General features: G+C 37.2%; 1 long non-coding RNA gene across 1 annotated transcript; it reads left to right on the plus strand.

Annotated features, from left to right (window-relative positions):
- Positions 1-9961: 9961 nt before the first annotated feature.
- On the plus strand, positions 9962-10633 carry LOC133784032 (uncharacterized). The gene is made up of 2 exons (XR_009871088.1): positions 9962-10010; positions 10371-10633. It is a non-coding gene; the product is annotated as an uncharacterized LOC133784032 (long non-coding RNA).
- Positions 10634-12792: the final 2159 nt, after the last annotated feature.

Genomic DNA, 12792 nt, shown 5'->3' on the forward strand with positions numbered 1-12792 from the left:
GTCATTTTGAGGCAAAGGGGTAGACTTAGACTAGGCTTGGAACTCCAGAATTAACCAGAAAGAAAAAAAAACACACCCTCAACCTTATCTCCCTCTCTCTCTACTCACCTCTCTCCATCTCTTTGGTGTACTTGAAACCTTGGTGAAACTATTGGAGATTTTGGTGAATTCTTTGGGAAATTGGCTAAGGATTTGAGGAAGCTTGAAGTACCTGGGGCTTAGATGAGGGTCAAAACTCCCTGATTAAGGTAAGGTTCTATATTGATTAATGTTAAGCTTTTGTTGAAGTTAGAAGTTTTTTCCTTAAGGTTCATGCTTAGTCTGATTTTTGAGTTTTGATGGGTTATACGCTAAGTATTGGGGTGATTATGATGGTTATGCTGCTTTGATATAAAATGTAGACTGAATTCTGGGTGTATGGGTTGAATTGGGTGTCAATTGGTAAGTTTGGCTGAGGAAAACGTAGTGAAAATGCATAGAATTTATGGGTTTTGGGGCTCAAGTTGTGGCCCTGTTCTTCAGGCATCGAGGGACCCTGTTCTTCACGCATTGTGGCCCATATGAACAAGGAGGCTTGGGAGCCTCTAAAAACATCCAGGCGTCATGACTCAAATAGAGCGCACTGCGGCCTGTGTTCATCATAAGAGAGCCCCACAACTCTCTGACTTGTAGCGCGCCGCTGCCCTAAGGGGCCATGTTGCAGCTCAAATAGGAAATTATGGCCAAAACAGGGTTTTAAGCTCGGGAACACAAATGTACGGGCTCAGGAAGGATTTTAATACCCAGTTTAGTAGAATTTGAGGTCCCGAATGCTAGAATATTAATTTGAGGTTGTTAATTTGTTAGGGCTTGATAGATGCCTGTTTATTGATGCATTGTAACTAGGTTTTATGTCAAGGCTTGGGTTTAGGGGATCGTGCTCAAGATCGCATTAAGCAATCAGCTCGGGACACAGGTAAGAAAACTCTTTGTACCCATAGAGTAGTATTTCCCTATTATTTGTGTTTAATGTGTGTGTGAAGACATGTAAATGTTATGCTATGTTGTGCATGATTATGAATGAATGGCAAAGGCCGATAACGGTGAATGTCGAGAACGGCAAAGGCCTGAAACGGTAAAGGCCAGGAACTGCGAAGGTCGGGGATGGCAAAGGTCGGGATCGACATTAAGCATGCTGAATGCAGGCCACTAGGGTAAGACCCTATAAGGGTGTTGTACTCACCCGCTCGGTGAAGTCCATTAACCAAGTGCCTGGTAAGGCACTTGGGTCGACATAGGCTGATATATGTTTAATATGTTATCAGTTTAAGTTGTTTATTACTAAATTGAATTGTGATATGCTATGTGATGAGTTTTCTTGCTGGGCTTCGGCTCACGGGTGCTTTATGGTGCAGGTAAGAGCAAGGGAATGGTCGACCAACCATGAGTTGGAGAGTGTGGAGCGACGTGTACATGTTCGGCCTACCTGGCTGCCACGGTCGGGGTTGTTTTGAGGAATATATTGTAAGTGGTTGGTTTTGTTGCTTTGGTTGACTGTATCTTAACTTTTTAATTGTAATACATTTTTGAAACAGTACTTTGGGATCCCGATGTATAAATTTTATGACTTTAATGAATGTCTAAATCTTTTCTAAATAACGTTCGTCAAATGAGTCTGTATTTCGATTTAATCACACTTTTCAATTTAAAACCTTAATTAGCGAGCTAATGACACATTTATAAATCATATGGTAATGGCTCTAAGGTAGAAGGATGTTATAGGGTATGTCAGGATTAATTGAGTATTTATAGGGCTACTTGAGAATTAGCGGGAAATGTGGCAAATGACGTTGTTTTCCCTTGGGGCATTAAAGAATAACATTATGATCAATGGGCTTTTTGGTCTTTTGTTGCAGGGGATAGACTTAGCTCTTGGATTGTCTTAGTTGCCTAAAGGCCCTAAGAAGCCTAGAAACAACCAGACAACACCAATACAACCTTAGTCTCGCTTTCCCCCTCTTTTAATCTCTCTCACTCCCATTGTTGAGGCTTTGGAAATCGTAAGGGGAAGACACTTAATTTTCTAAACTTTGGGGCAAGGATTGCTAGGAATTGATGCTTAGTTGAAGCTGGGAGCAGCTACGAGCAATTCAAACAAGGTTATACTTCTAAGGCTCAGGATTAAGGATCGTGCTCGGGATTGCCTTATACTTTCAGCTTGGGACTCGAGGTATGAAAACTGCACCCGGGTTGTGATTGGGGCTTGGACCCTTGTTAACGAATATGATTATGATTGTGATTGTGCTTGAATGTGTGATTATATTTGTGTTTGAGAATATTTGGTTAGGCATGCTTGTTTATGCTACAACTGATTGCGTGCTCTGCAATCTATTAGTTTGTTTATACTTGATCTGAATGTCCGGCCTAAGGGAGCTAGGGCTGATGATAAGCGTACGGAATGTAGCCTGGCCTAAGCGTGTCGGGGTTAGCTATATGACCAGAGGACTCGGCGTAAGGGCGTCAGGCATGAACGTCACTAAATAAAAAGAAGAGTCAAGTGTGCTTAACTTACTATATTGAATGTTGTGATTGAATTATGTGTTGGATTAAGAAGACTATTACTGCCTTGCTCATTGCTTATGTCCTGTTATTATTTGAATTGAATGATCTGAGTCTACTGTTTATATATTGTTGTTCATTTGTGTTTGTGATTTAAGTTTTCTTGCTGAGCCTTGGCTCATGGGTGCTATGTGGTGTAGGTAAGGAAAAGAGAAAGCTGGACTAGCTGTGAGCTGTAGAACTTTAGGGGCGGTGTGTACATTTGCACCTACTCGACCGCCACAGCCGAGGGATCAATAGGGATTAGAGCCAACTTAATTTTGCCACTTAGGCCGGCTTACCTTGTAATTATTATTTAAGTTGTATATGCCTTATAAATAATTTTTTTTTGGGATCCCATGTACAAACTCAAACTTTTTAATGAAAACAGTTATTTCAACGATCAAATTCTATTAACCCTAATTCATTAATTAACCTTTGTAACATGTCTTGCATCCAAATGACTTGATTAGCAATTCCAATATTATTTAAAATACACAATATAATGATCTTGGTTATCCACGGCATTACAATTGTGGTGGGGAAAGATGCTTTATCCGAGCATCTTCTTTGGTGAATGTGATGATCTGATCCATCCTTCGAGGCAATTGGGACAGGACCTGAACCACCGCACATGTAACATCCCACAAAATCTACCTTGAGAATTTTAAGGGAAAAATAATACTTAATCAAAAAGGAATATAATTGGAAAATTATGAACATTTAAATCAGTATTAATTTAATTATATATTGGGATAATAAACGAATATTTATGTCGCAAATTATGTTTTATTCTTTGGAATGGTTAATAAATGATATTAAAATTTAGAAATAGAAAATAATTTTAATTTAAAGAGTTTTGTCTTTTAATTTAAATTGTTATTATTTATTTAGAAATAGATAATAAGAAATCTTTGAATTGATAAATGAGATTTATCAATGTTTGAAGATTTACATTATAAATTATGAGATTTAAAATAAAATAAAATTTTATTTATCAATTGTTATTGTATTTATGGAAATAATGTAAGATGTTTTCATTTCAATAAAAAAGAGAATTTTATTAACTAATAGTGATAAATTGATGTAAAATGCCATCTAATTATATTTTGGGATTAAAAAATAATCAAGATAAATATTAGTCCAATTTTAAAGTGTTTATTTTAACAATTAAGGGTTAAATTAATAAAATAATTAATTAATAAAAATAGATAATAAATAAATAAATAAGTTATATATTAAAATCAAAATTTAAATAAAAAGAAAAGGCTTTATTTTTAACATAATAGCTCTCTTTCTCTCTCTCTTTTCTTGGATTCCCTCTCTCTCCCTCATTTCTCTCTTTTTCTGTCATGCAAGTCATCTTCTCAAGCTCCAAAGATCATTGTTTCAGCCTCCAATAGCTACACACACCTGACTAGAAGATTTAGAGGCCACCAAACTATTAGCCATGCGGGCCACCGAGCCACACTCGCCGATTAAGCCTCCCAAACCATCGCTCGAAGTTCCGATGTCAGTTCTAGTTTTATCTTCGATCTGACCACCTTGAGCCTATGTTAGCCAAGTGACCACTACCATCATGTTCCTTACATCGTAGGCTTCAATACCCACTAAAGGATTGAACTCAATGGTCATCAGAGTTTGAAGTCGACGTTCGACGGAATCCATGGAGATTTCTGAAATTTTAGGCTTAGATCTCATCTTTTCTAAGCCATTCCAAGCAAAACCACCACCACCGCGACATTTCCCATGGCTTGGGCTTCAAACCCCAATAGTTAGTTTCCTGAACCACCACCATTGAGTGGTGGCACTGTCGCTGTTCCCGAAGCTCCACCATGAGTCACGGTCAGTGAACACCTCAGGGGATTAAAAGCCTCTTTTTGAACTCCACAGAGCAATGCTAAACTCGTGTCCAGTCTCGAACATGTTGGTATAATTTCTAACCCCGATTTTAATTGTTTTGGAATTTAGAAATTAATTGCAATCATGTATTTAATATGTTATGAGTTAATTAGCCTACTGTGATGTTATTGGACTGCTCTTGGACTATTATATTCATTGTTTGTAGGTTTTTGAAATTTAGGGATGTTAGATTTGCAGTCTTTATGTTGTCCGTTATTCTAGAAATTTATGGACTCGTGTTGTGTTAATTTTTATAAAAATCGTTATCAAGGAGGAAATTCTAATTTTTGAAATCCCTTAAGAAAAATTAAGCTACCTCATAATCCTTGCAAAAAGTAAATTTGTTAATTGCAAGCTATAAATTGGTAAGCGGCTAATTATCAAAAGAAAATAGTTTAAAGATCGAGCACTTTGATAGAAATCATTTAGAACCCGGGAGGAAATTTTTAAAGGCTAATTACATAATTGAACATAAATTAGCATCTAGATAGATTTTTTTTGTATAAAAGAATTTTTAAAAGGAAATTCGCTATTTTGAGTATCATTGTTGTTATCAATAATTTCTTATGTTTAATTAATGTGTTATTATGAATTGACCAATGTGATGTTGATAATGAAATTGGAATTTTTATAAAAAAGGAAAATGGTTAACTCACAATTTTGTGTGGATTGGTGTAATGTCCCAAAATTACCTAATAAGGCTTAGGGCCTTAATTAGGGGGCCAGGATGGCAATATATGGAATTACATGTTTAATTGCTATTGATTGTTAATATGTGAATTATGTGATAATATGATTAAATGCGCATATTTAGGGTATTAAATATGCATGTGGGCTCGCTTCTTATTAGAAGGGAGACATCGGTAATTTGGCCAGTTGCGGGCATAATTGTATATTTATGTGCATATATGTGATATATGTGAAAGACCACATTATTATGTGGGTTTATATGGGTTATTCAGCACGAGGCGATCCTAGGGAGCAAGTTAGCAGGAAAGTCACAACGAGACCCGGTACCCGACTCGGGGCGAGTCAAGGGGTATTTTGGGTAATAGATATTCAATTGGGTTATTGGGTTATGGAAATAAATAATTGGAGATATATTTGAAGTTATAGAGTTTATGAGGGAATAATTGGGAAATTTACCATTTTTCCTCAGAGACGTTTTTGGTACCCCGAGCCTCGAGATTAGCTTAAGTTAGTTAAGCTTAATTAAACTAAAGACAAAACAGCAGATATAATATGAGATGCTATCAAAACCGACACTCTCTCTTTCTAAAGTCACTCTATGTTTCTCAAGTTACTCTCAAGGCTTTTCTTCAAAGTTAACCATTGAGATTAATGGGATTTAGTGACTAGAAGACATAGAATTGAAGCTTGAGAAAGGGTTTCAGATTTCTTGAGGCTAGAAGGTCTTCTTCTTTAACTAAGGAAAACATCTAAACTTTATTTAAATGTTTCATTTATGTAGAATCTATGCTTTCCTGAGGTGTTTTTGAATCTCTTAACTCAAGGATTGAATTGAGGATTTAATGAGTTTTGAGTCTAGTTTTCTGTTGGGTTTTGTTGCTGGGAACATATTAGAACTGTCGTGTTGGTTAAGTTATGTTATTGGATTGATTTTGGGTTAAATTGGATGGGATTTGGCTGTTGAAAGTGGATAAATTTCTGGGTTCAAGGGGCCAAGTCGCAACCATGTTCTTGACAAGTCACGACTTAGCTTGAACCAGGGTCTCTACGTGGGGGGGGGGGGGGGGGGGTGTGGGATGCACTGTGACTTGATAGGCCAAGTCGTGTCCCGTGCCTTTGGATAGAGGGGAGGAGGAGGCTGGTCTCAAGGGGTGCGCCGAGACCCACAGGGGGTCAAGTCGCGGCCCTCCTGGGCATTTTTCTTAGAATGAAACTTTTTCCTTAGGGCTCGGGATTGTTTCCACTGCCCGGTTTGGTGGAACCCGAGCCCCCGAAGGCTAGGACTTGTTCCGGAAGCCTTTGATCGCACGATATTAATAGATTCTTATTTTATGGTTGTGACTTAAGGTATCGCTAAGGGCTTGGAACCAGGATCGTGCTCGAGGGTCGTTCTTATTTACGCTTGCTTGGACCTAAGGTAAGAAAACTGCACCCAGATCATGTTGTATGTGATTAGGGATTGGCCCGTCTGTTATATATTAATATGATTAGGGCTTGGGCCCCAGGATTGGTTATGTTAGGCTATTGTTCTAAATGCTTGTTGATGAATGCTTAAGTGCTTATATTCGTTGCATGAATTCTATGGTTAGGGCATGTGGCCCCGTTATATGAATATGTTTAGTATTATGGAAATGGTTATTCAATGGGATTATATGATTAGCATGAATATGTGCTTAATTTGTTGGGATGTGCCTATCCCCATTTGTTTTTTGTACTGAGGTATGTAACTCCTGGATCAGGGCTTGACTTATTAGTCAAGGACGGCAATAGCGCATTGTGCACTGGTCACGAGGCATTGGCCAAAACTAGCAACATACTATTACGTTGATCGACTCTAAGGTCGATGGTGAACCACGGGGGTTGGGCTAGCTCTATGGCTAGTGAGACAGAGCTAAGAGTGAGGCCCCAGGTGACTTTATGGTCACGTAGCTAGGGCATATGCCCAAGAATTGGCTTAAAAGCCAACTGAATAGGGCAGCGACCCCAACTTGATCCAATGATCAACTGATTGAACTTAAATTATATTAGCTATGAATTAATGTTATTGATTATTGTTGAATGGCTATATTCTTTGTTGTAGCACGTTCTGTTTTCTTGCTGAGCCTCAGCTCACGGGTGCTTCGTGGTGTAGGTAAGGGAAAGGGAAAGCTTGACCAGCCATGAGTTGGAGAGCTTCAGTCGCGTTGTGTACATATGCGGCTACTCGACCATCACAACCGGGGTTATCTCAAAGGAACTAGGGTTATAGCCCTGTTTTATTGCTTAGGCCGACTGATGTAAGTTTTGATATGTATTTACCCTTTTTAACAGTTAAGTTGTAATATTTTGGGATCCCATGTTTATATAAAGCTTTTGAAATAAAATTCAATGGTTCTTTGGCCAAAAATTTTAACCCCAACTGTTGTCACTAACCTTAGTTACACGTTTTAAGTCAAATGACCTGATTAGCAGGTCTGACCCAATTTTAAGTACACAGTGTAACTGTCCTAGATTAGAAGGGCGTTACAATTGGAAAGAAAGAAACAAATGGACTTTAAATTGTTTGATTCTAGTATTTTCAAAGTTAAGGTCTTTGACCATTTTAATGACAATAATTTCTATAGAGGACACCAATGAACGATATTATTATCACAACTTAATTGATTACACAAATTTTTATAATAAAGGTAAGAGTTTCTAAATGAAGGAATGATCTATTTTGATTCATTATAGATTTTTGAAGAATAAATTAGTGGTTTCCAAACAAATCAATTCAAGGCTTAGAAGTTTGAGATTTAAGCTATTTGTTCTAACCACTTGAATTATGTTAACAGGTTATGGGCATAGAGAAAACATCCATAACTAATGACTCTCTTTTAAATCAACTATACTTATACTGCTTTGATATTTTATGTGAGTTGTTGTATTATTGTTTTATCAATATGAATACCAGTATAACTTTGGTCAGTACTAATAATAATAAGGGTTTTTGTGATTGTGTTTATTAAATGGTTATGACTTTGAAGTCAATGCCATTATTACATGATAACTAATATTATCATGTTGTTAATTCTGTCACCCTTAGGATGCACTAGATTTTTAAAGTGCATAATTTGGTACTTTAGTGATTAAGTTAACTACGATCCTTGGATAGGATTAAAGAGTATAGGAAAAATCCTAGTTGATAGCTCTTGCTGAGCAATCTTATATATCTAAGGACCTGAGGTAAGTAAATCTCACCATACGTGATTTATTTGCTCATGTATTTGATCATATGGCTGCATATAAACTACACGACTTATGTACTCTTAGATACTATTAAGACGCAAACTCAATGGATGTGTATGTGTTGCCTGATTATGTGAAATGAGGTGTCTCAATAATTGAGAAATATTTATATGGTAATTATAAGTGCATTTTTAGGCAATTTAGAATATAATTGATTTCATATTTGTACTTGCTTTATTTGTGTAATTATGAATGAAAAACTTTATGATTATGCTTGCATGGTTTGATATTATATCTATGTGTATTTTTTTTTATGAAGGAGTTCGCGTCTCTGCGATGCTATGCAGTTGGTATGACTAGGGCGAACTTTGTGAATCGCTTTGCTGGAAGTCAACCTTTTGACTTTTAAAGCCAAGACATAAATGTAGAGTCCAAGAACTTTACTTAGCTAAGATAGATAATAGTATGATAGTATTTATAGCATTATCTTTGTTACTATGGATTTTTGGTTCAGACCGGGAATTATTTGGACACTCATAGTAGTACTTATAGATTTTCTAAGTTTAATCTATAGTTTAAGGATATTAAGTTTAACCTAAGGTTTGATTAATGTGACTGATATTCAGGATTATATTTATTATATTATAAGGTTTAGACATCAACCAATAGGATTTTAATCACATGTTATGAATGGTGATTAAGGATTAAGTATTTTTGAGGATTAAATTAAATAAGGAGTAAAGTTTGAATGTTATAGGGTCAGTCAGCAGCTTTGAATACGTTGAGGGCTTAGTCAAGGCTGTTTACTCCATTCAAACTTAGCTAAAAATGTGTAATTTCGTGTTTAAATATTCAGCGAGTGCCGATATATCGCAGCTATAGGGGGCGATATGTCGCAGCACGTAGATACGGAAAACACGAAACGATGCACGGTCGCCTCGGGCATACTGGCCCAGGCGATATATCGCCTACAGGGGGCGATATATCGCCTCCTTCAGCATATGTTCAATTGTTTTTGAATTCTTTTCCTTTCAGCCATTCAAACTTCTTCAACAGTCCAGCATCTTTTGAACGAGTCTTCAGCCTCTGCTGAACGATTATTCAAATGATTTTCACCTAAAAAGCCATTATTTTTATTCAAGTAAAATCAAGATATTTTCATTCCCAAACTCTATAAATAGGACCTAGTACCCAGCCATTTCTTCACCTTTTACTCGAAGTTCAGAAGCTGCTAGTGCTAAGTGAGTGTGAGAGTGTAAACACCTGGTTTGGGAAAATCATAAGCTTAAACATCATAAGCTTATCAAACACTTTGGGAAGTGAGGTTCTATAGTATTTCGGTTGAGGTGTAGATTGGTCTTTCAAGTCTTTGAGGTAACCAAAACTCTAGTTCCTTTCTGTATTATGTTATTTTCTTCCTCATAGTCTTCTACTCAATCTCTAACCTTAATCTTTATTTTGGTTAGGGAATCCAAGTTCTTAAACACATAAGTTGTGGTAAGCATGTTTCTCAAATGGTTTAGTCTTCCCATTTCATTTTCATCTCTTTCCTTCTTTCAACTCAGTCATGTTCATTATGGTTTTAGGAGTGTTCCAAAAGTCCCAACTCAGTCCATTATATCCTGGTAACTTTGGTAAGGAAAATAGGCTAGAATCAATATGTTATATGCTTATGTTATCTTATGTTTTATGTTGTTAAATGTGTTATGATATGTATGCATGTATGTTTGTAGGCTTGGGCATATGACCCATATGACTAACAAGACCCCAAATGGGTTATGGGCATATGACCTACTTAGCTAGTAGGACCCCACTAATCCCATGGGCATATGCTTGTTTAGTCTATGGGACCCCAAGTAATAATGGCCATTATAATAAGTGAACTATGTGTTATGATATGTCTTTACGTTATTATGAAATTATGTTTATGTTTATGACTATGTGTTAGATTTTCCTTGCTGGGCATTAGGCTCATTCCTTCTGTTTATGTGCAGGAAATAAGCTTTAGAGGCGGAAAGATTCGTGACGCTTAGAGGATGTGTATCGATGGTGAATGGAGTCAAGGGGCTGAGCGTTATTCGATTCGAGGATGTAGTCTTCTTTATGTTTTTATGGTTTCAAATGTATTTTCCGCATTTTCTATGTAACCCTTTTTACTTTAAGTTGTTTTTTGTTTTAAAGACGATGGGTACCCATATCCTACTTATTTTATGAAAGTAACCTTTGTTTCCACAAGTTTCAATAAAATTATGGTATTTCCGCAAAAATGTAAGTTTTATGTATAGATTCGTTAATGGTCCAAATAGTCTAGATTAGTGGGTCATTACAGTTGGTATCAGAGCAACGGTTCTTTTGCATGAAGTTCTCCTAGATACACACGCTCAAAGCTCCGAATCGGACCGCCAAGTAAGTGTTTAAGTTACTAGTTGTGTTACTTATGTGTATAGCTAACACCTTTAGTGTTTATGTTTTCAGTTAAGAATGAACGGAGCTTTAAGAAATGAGGATATCCGAGCCATTAAGGCTTTAAAAAGAATAAGGGAGCCAAGGAACACCGTAGGAGCACTAGAAAAGATCACTCGAAGATTGATCTTGTTCCACAAAGAGATAGGTCACCTTCAAGAGTCTAAGCAAATCATGATGAGAGCTGCAGAACAATATGTCCTAGTAATTAGGCTTTTAAAAGATTTTCCTTCAGCAATTTTAACTTTAGAAGAAATATGGGAGAATATAAATAATGATGATGACTTACAAGCAGCCCTAAGATATTATTCTCTTATACTTAAGTTCACCTATGATTTAGAGTTTCAATTCACAAATGAGCAACAACATAGGATCTTCTTGAATCTTCCCCGAGGAAATTTTGAGGCTCAAGACAACGATGATTATAAGGAGATAAATGATGATATGCTAGATGAAGGATCGGATGTAGAAGATCCCAATTTTTAGAATAGCTAGTTTTTCATTGCTTGTTTTGTTTATTTCTTTATTTTATGATTGTATTAAGTGAAAATTATTTTTCCAAATTAATTTCATGTTATTTTATCATCATGTATGAGATTGATTCTATTTTCGCAATCATAATAAGTAATAAATAAAATAAATAATGACTAAGTTCAGTGAGGGTGGATACAAATCAATGAACCAAGTTTCTTTATTGAGAGTTAGGGGGCCTTAGTAGTGGGAACGATTTTACTGATCCCAGCCCTCCCTCAATATGGTTAACTTTGGAACAAAGATAAGTTTCGAGCCTGAGAATTAAGTCATATAGGATGATTAGAAACACACTTAGAAAATAAAGATGACTTGTTTTTCTAAGTATAGAAACCCACTCTAATAATAAATAAAGACCTATATAATTTTTCATAAGAAGTCATAATAAATAGGTCCGAGATATGTTTGTTTTAGAATAAGTTTTTGCCTTAGAGCCTATTAGGGTAAGTTCTAACAAGTTCTCAACTGTTAGAACTTTTGGTGAAGATGTCGCTCCGAAGATCTGCACGCACCAACGGAAACGCCTTCAACGTTGTTCCAACGACCAATGATGCCCTCCAGTTCGCAGAAAAGGAGTGCGTGCTACTACTAGCCGCAACGCGCCGACACCGTCAGCTGACAACACCGCGGAAATCGCTAGATGGCGACAAAAAGTCGAGGAACTCTTGCAGAAACAACGTCAACAGGCGCAGACTCAGCCTCAGCCTCCGCCGCAACCGCAGCAGCAGCTACAACAAATGGCCCTAGCGCCCCAACAAGTTGGTCCATATGGGGGATGGCCAGTGACGAACTACGCGCCACATCCAGTACCAAATATGGAGTCAGTGTATGAAAGGTTCCGCAAACAGCACGCTCCAAACTTCGAAGGGACTATAGACCCCTTTGAGGCAGAAGAGTGGCTAAGGAATGTGAAGCCAATTCTTACGCACATGAATCTCAGTAATGCAGACCGCATATCCTACGTCTCGTCATTACTCAAGAAGGATGCCAGAATATGGTGGGACTTAGTTCAGCAGACTAACGATGTCACCACCATGATATGGACAAGATTTAAGGAGTTGTTCCACAAGAAGTATTACACCTCGGCAGTCATCGCTAATGGTAGAAGAATATGCTCGTCACTTTAACAGATTAGTCAAGTTTGCACCAGAGTTGGTCCCAACCGACTTTACGAGGTTGACCAAGTTCGTCAGAGGACTTAGACCAAAGATGGAATTAGGGGTTAAGTTAGCAAACCTGGGAGCCACTACCTATGCCAATGTTCTAGAAACGGCAATAGAAGTAGAAAGGATTCAGATGAATGTTAGTGAGGAGAAGAAGGATTAAACGATGGTTCCAGACCAAAGTCTTTGCCTTGACCCAAGGAGGAACCCATGCTAGTAACAAGCATTACAGGTCAGATCCTATCCTCGATAGTATATG

The sequence above is a fragment of the Humulus lupulus genome, chromosome 6 (assembly GCF_963169125.1).
Source record: "Humulus lupulus chromosome 6, drHumLupu1.1, whole genome shotgun sequence".
NCBI classification, from domain to species: Eukaryota; Viridiplantae; Streptophyta; class Magnoliopsida; order Rosales; family Cannabaceae; genus Humulus; species Humulus lupulus.